Source organism: Micropterus salmoides, unplaced genomic scaffold (genome assembly GCF_014851395.1).
Source record: "Micropterus salmoides isolate LMB-PRFRI ecotype aquatic unplaced genomic scaffold, ASM1485139v1 Ms_hic_scaffold_4630, whole genome shotgun sequence".
NCBI classification, from domain to species: domain Eukaryota; kingdom Metazoa; phylum Chordata; class Actinopteri; order Centrarchiformes; family Centrarchidae; genus Micropterus; species Micropterus salmoides.
Genome location: NW_024044074.1, coordinates 8,753 through 14,580, shown reverse-complemented (window position 1 = coordinate 14,580; position 5,828 = coordinate 8,753). Strand labels below are relative to the sequence as shown.

General features: G+C 41.9%; 1 pseudogene; it reads right to left on the bottom strand.

The window, feature by feature from the left end:
• Positions 1–1,143: 1,143 nt before the first annotated feature.
• Positions 1,144–4,035, bottom strand: LOC119887992 (annotated as a pseudogene).
• Between the last annotated feature and the right edge of the window lie 1,793 nt (positions 4,036–5,828).

The following is a 5,828-nucleotide window of genomic DNA, read 5'->3' as shown; positions in this document are numbered from 1 at the left end:
GCTTCACTTTCAGTATGGAGGAACTGAATTCTGAATCTCTTTCTCTTTTGCTGGGCTTTTTACATTAGGTTCCTCCAAAAGCATTTCAAAAGTAGCTTGTTTCTCCAGAAAAGTAAAACTTTTTTTTTTTAGTAAAACTAAAAGGACCACAGTTAAAACAAACACTGTCACCACGGGAAAGGAAAAGTGATCAACTTATAGTCATAAAACTACCTATCATAAACATGTTATCAAGAAGAAATACATTCAGTCTACTGTAGTTAGACATGTAAAAAAGGACAATTACGATACACACTCACAACACTGGATGCACCTGTTGCTGTCACTTCACATGTAGGAGTTAGTTAATTATTGAAAAATTAAATGTGAAAAAGTCCCCCATTCTACACACACTTGTAACTACCAGAGACGCTATGCACACTTTATAACTACCCATGTGACACATAATGCACATTAATTACACCACTGAAAAAACACACCACACACACCCACACACACACACCGATACTAGATACTACTACAACACCAGAAATACTGAACACACCGTGGACTAACAGCAACACTGAAAAACGGATCTGACAGCCACAAGGAGAGAAGTATGGGCTCAGATAAAGGTCAATATTTTAAGTGTGTAAAATCAACTTCAGAAATCATTTTAAAGGCTGTGGTTGCATGTCATCCTTAGTAAACCTGTGAAAAAACTGTTGCATCAAAAATTTTATTTTGTGAATGTCTAGATAACTTTGTTGACAAATTATGCAACAACAGCGAGGGAACATAAAGATTCAAAGACAAAAGAACTCCTTCTGTGAACATCTGAGTGCTGATTCAAACTGTGTGAAAATCAATACTCAAAGTTCCCACACCATGTGTGACACTGAAATTACACATGAACTGTTATGAGTACGAATTTCAGCCCTGCTTTCGGCTATACATGTCTGGGACACTGAAGTTATTGTGACAGTTTCTGCTTTGAATCTCAACTCATTTTTTTTTCTCCAACTACAAATCTTTACTAAACATTCACATATTTCATGCAGTTTTTTTACAGGTTTACAAAGGGGGATAAAAAATCTTATTGACTCTTTATTGAGCCCATAGGACAAGGGCTGGGGGATTAGGGGAGGGGGGTGGGATCGCTACCTTCAGGAGAGAGGAGAGGAAGCAGCCACCCTGAACCCCAAAACAACTCCGCGGAGCCACGCCCAAGCCGTTTTTCTCCGAGTCCTCCCTAAAAACCACCTCCTGCAACACTGGAGAGACAAGAGTGTAAAAAAAAAAGACAGATTTTTCTTCCACCTCTTCACAGACAAAAATCCAATGAGGTACTAGCCACGGCTCATGAAACAAGCGAATACTTCGGCTCCAGCAGCCCATAAGCACCTTTGCCAAACACTCATTCCTCTACATGCTGACTGTCTGTCGGCTACGCGTCTGGCCTCGGTCCCCCTGAATATGCTTCAAGGCTATTCACGCCTTTAAGCCAGCAGCATGCACACGTTCCCCATTACAATGAATGGTTTACTGCGGAGGGTGTCTATAAGCTTTAAGTTTTTAGGGAAGTCATGGTTAAATAAAACAAACAGTGTATTCATAATGTACACTGCATTCTTTTTTATATTTTTCTGGATCTCTGAGAGTTATTTTGTGTGTTTGCATATGTGCCCCTGAATTGATCAGACTTACCAGGATAATGGTGTATCCGTTGGTGAAGACAGCCTCTGCAGGAGGCTGCCCATTTGCCTGGGGGGGCGGCATGCCAGTAAAACCATTTACACTAATGGGGGAAGGGATGCTGGTCACTGTGGGGCGCTGATGCCTGGAGGGGTACTGCCACCTGCAGCCACAGGGCAGACAGGCAAAGACAGAGAGAAACAGTAAGCATCCAACTGTATTTTTTCTAAGACATTATGGAGAGGTTTTACTTTGACTGGCCACCTAGTAACTCTTGGAAATGTCAGAGTTGCCGGTCCAGTGGGCCAGTGAAGACACTAAATGTCAGGGCTGATTTCTTGTCTCAGTATGGCCCTTACTGTGAAAACAACAGCCATTAGATCCAAATCTTAGACATATTGTATATGAATAGTGAATACTGTGTCGATGATATGTTATGGGTACCAATTATGTATTTGTCTCAGATGATTGCATTTTATGCCCAAGGGGCAATCTCCGGGTCAAAAATTGAAGCCAATGCAGATGTGCCTTAAACAAACCTGCATTCATTTTAATGGCCAGCAGGAGGCGACCCGGTTGCAAAAAGAAGTCAGATTGCATTGGAGTCTATGACAAAGTGAGGCTATTTATCACTTGATTTATAACCTCAGTAAACACTTTCACAATGATGGTCTCAATCGCTAGTTTCTTCTTCAACACAGCATGATGTTCATTTTGTAAATTATTGTCCCATTTAGAGGAAAATAGACCACAAAGTACTGAATGCTTCAGAACGTGGCTATTGACAAGTCGCCTCCATGGGGACCTGTCAATCAGGATAGAGGTGAATCGTATCCACTGCACTGTGTACATTTAATTTAATTTAATTTAAATGCCAAACTAGAGGCTTCAAAGCGGTTGTCCTCAAACCAGTAGGTGATATCACGGTGACTACATCCTTCTTTTATACAATCTATGGTTATGCCACAATGCATTATGTTCATTTTCACCCTTTAAATGCAACTGGAAACATTTACGTATAGATTTTAATCCACTTTGTTCCTTGTCAGTGTGTTTTCCCACTGCATTGCTACAAACCTATTTTCAAAAATAAAATTTTTAAGATTTGATTTTTCTCTATCTAATTTTCATGCCATTTATATCAAGTGGGTAGGAAAAATCACCAAAAGTCGGATGGACATGTACAGAACATTATTTTGTGACATTTGTAAAATTACGATAGATCCGATAAACAGCTTTGGCCCTTTGTAGTTCATCGGACTGTCTGTTTTATTTGAAATTCAAACTACTATTTGAACATGGAAGAAGTTATATTTGATTTGTAATGATCTCAAATTCTAATTCTCGGTGTGTAAGGGCAACGGGCCATGCCTTGTATCCCACTGGGGGGCACTGTAGACTAGGCTGTTGTTCTCTTTGTTAAAACAAATGGAGAAAACTGGCGAGCTGGGCTGAATGGACCATGACATCAACCCATTTGGGAAGTAATGAGAGGAAGCAGTTTGGATTCTACACCATCAAAGGAAACATTTGGGATAAAAGTAAGGCTGTTTGCTGACTTTGTTAAATGCAGCTACCTTACAGTAATGTTAGCTTGTCCCTCGGTGAGGCGGCAGAGGCAACGCAACTGAAGGTGTGTCAGTCCTACAGTGTAGTTTGGGATTAGGTTATAAGTGTTGTGTTTCAATTGATTTGAGCAAATTTCCCCTTCCTTTGCCATTGATTGGTTGATAATCTACTGTAATGCCATTTCCACGCTGGACAGAAATACTTAAAAATCCAGTGTGGTCCTTTAACCTTTGGTCTTTCACCACTGTTACCTGATGTTGGGGTTAGCGGTGCTCCTGGGAGGCCATTGATGGTGGCCATGTGCTGCATCTGGGCAGCAGCAAAGGCCGCCATTGGACTGAGGTAGCCTCCTTGGCCTACAGATGCCATCAACGCTGCTGCTGCACCTGCACAGTGGAGGAGAGGGGATTATAAAGAGGGTCGATGTACGAGGCCGAAAACAAAGACCACTAAATAGAAAACAGGTATTGAACCTTATGAAAAGTTGTTATTATTCCAAACCAAGATTAACAAAGACATTTTACATGATCTCCAAGGGAAATAAAGTTTTCCTAATTGGAGAGATTTCAACTTTTTTTTTTTCCTTTGCTATTTCAGATGCATATGTGGGCTAATCTCTGTGGTTCACTGAATAAATAACTGTGGATAAAAAAGCCGTTTTGCGGGGTGTCTTGCCTGTGCGTAGGCTCCGTAGGCTCCAAACTGCAGGGCCATAGGGTTGAAGATGCCCATCTGACCAGCCATCTGCTGCATGCGGCGTATGGTGCGCTCCTTATCCGTGTCGGCGAACATTACCACCAGACTGGATGAGGCCCCTGTGCACCCACCCATCCACCCACCCACACACACACACGGCAGGCAGTACATGTTAGCTGGTACTGACAGACACAGACATAAGCTTGTATCTGCTCGCACACGTCCTCTCCTGCCAAGGCAATGACCTCAGAGCTGTAATTGGTGCCCATTGCCTTGAAATAGTTAGGATGGGTCACATGCAAGGATACATTTCCTTATTGGAATTAAAAAGTATAACTTAACTTAACTTTAAGAAGGTAATTAAGCGCTATGTGACTCATCTCTCCATGTGACTCACCTCTCTCACATATATCTACATGCTTGCACACACACACACACCAACACATACACACACACACACACAGTTACATTGTACTCACAGGCATTGTCTGGCTGCCGTGTAGTGCACTGAGGCTGACTGAGCTTCAGCATGAGAGGAGTATTTTACAAATGCACAGCCTAAAGAGAAAGAGAGAGAGAGAGAAGAGGGACAAAATGAGTAAAGGGAATAAAGACAGTGAGAAGAAAAGAGAAACGTTTGCTGTAAAGTATATCGTACGGTATCACAGCAAAACTTTCCCAGTAACAAGACAAATAGTAAAACATTTCCTGTTTTTTTCCACCCGGGATAAGTTCCTATAGCATTACAGCAACAAACATTTATAAACAAAGCCCTCTTTGCTGAAGAGGGTTGCATCAGTGTTGATCGACACTCAATAAGCGGGCTAAACATGCCACTCTGACACCATTAACAACTTTGGATCCTCTGATGGGCCTTAAAATGCCACAGCATTCTGGTGTCGCTTACTATTGACAAGCCCCGTTGATGAATTTGAATGATCAAGTTCCCAGTAATTATTGAGCTAAAGCCCACTTAGCCGAGTAAGCTGGCTGATGAGGCCTTGTTAATGGAGCTTCACGGAGGAATCAGAATGATCAAGCCCACTGTAATCATCAGGCTTAGTTATCATCGGGCCTCATTGATTGGCTGCTAAGCCCACTGATGAACTTCATGCAGTGAACTTGTGTAGCACAACATTTCGAAAGGACATTTTTCTGGCATGACATGAAGCCTGCTGGTTAATAAGGAGGTTGACTTTTTTTTTTTTCCCTTCAGAGCCATGTAGGTTGACTCATGAGGTTAATGGGGTTCATCTGTAAAGAGTTAGCGGTTTATATCTCTCATCCCTGTGGGCAAAACTTTCAATTGGCATCTACTGTTAGAATTGACTAAATCGACAGCATTCTTATGTAACCACTCCTCTGATGACTGGGAAATAGCCTTGACATCACTCAACATGGAGTGTTTAAGGGGAACTTTGCAAAGTCACCAACTTTGAAAGGCCAAATCATTTCTGTGCAGTAGCCTGTGAAGAAGTCTGCTGGCTCAAAGTCATAAACAGCAACAAACTCACCTTTGCTGTTTCCGTCGGGACCTCTGAGGATAGTGCATTCCTCGATGCTGCCGAAGGACTCGAAGAGGCGCCTCACATCATCTTCTGACTGTTGCTTGTTGAGCATGCCCACAAAGAGCTTTCTGTCTTCTAAAAGGAAAAGGAAAAGGTCACAATCAGAGGATCACAGAAGCCTTTTGATAATCTACATAAAGACACGCCTGTTCACTGAAATAGAAGCGCTTTTGCTCATCCTTAGTTCCATGCATGACAGTATACATTATCCAAGATGACATATGTTATCTACCCATTTGTTCATGTTACAAGCACATCTTTAGATCTCAGTTGGATGTGAATGAAGCTACTGGCTTGAAGTTATTTGCTTAACCACAAATT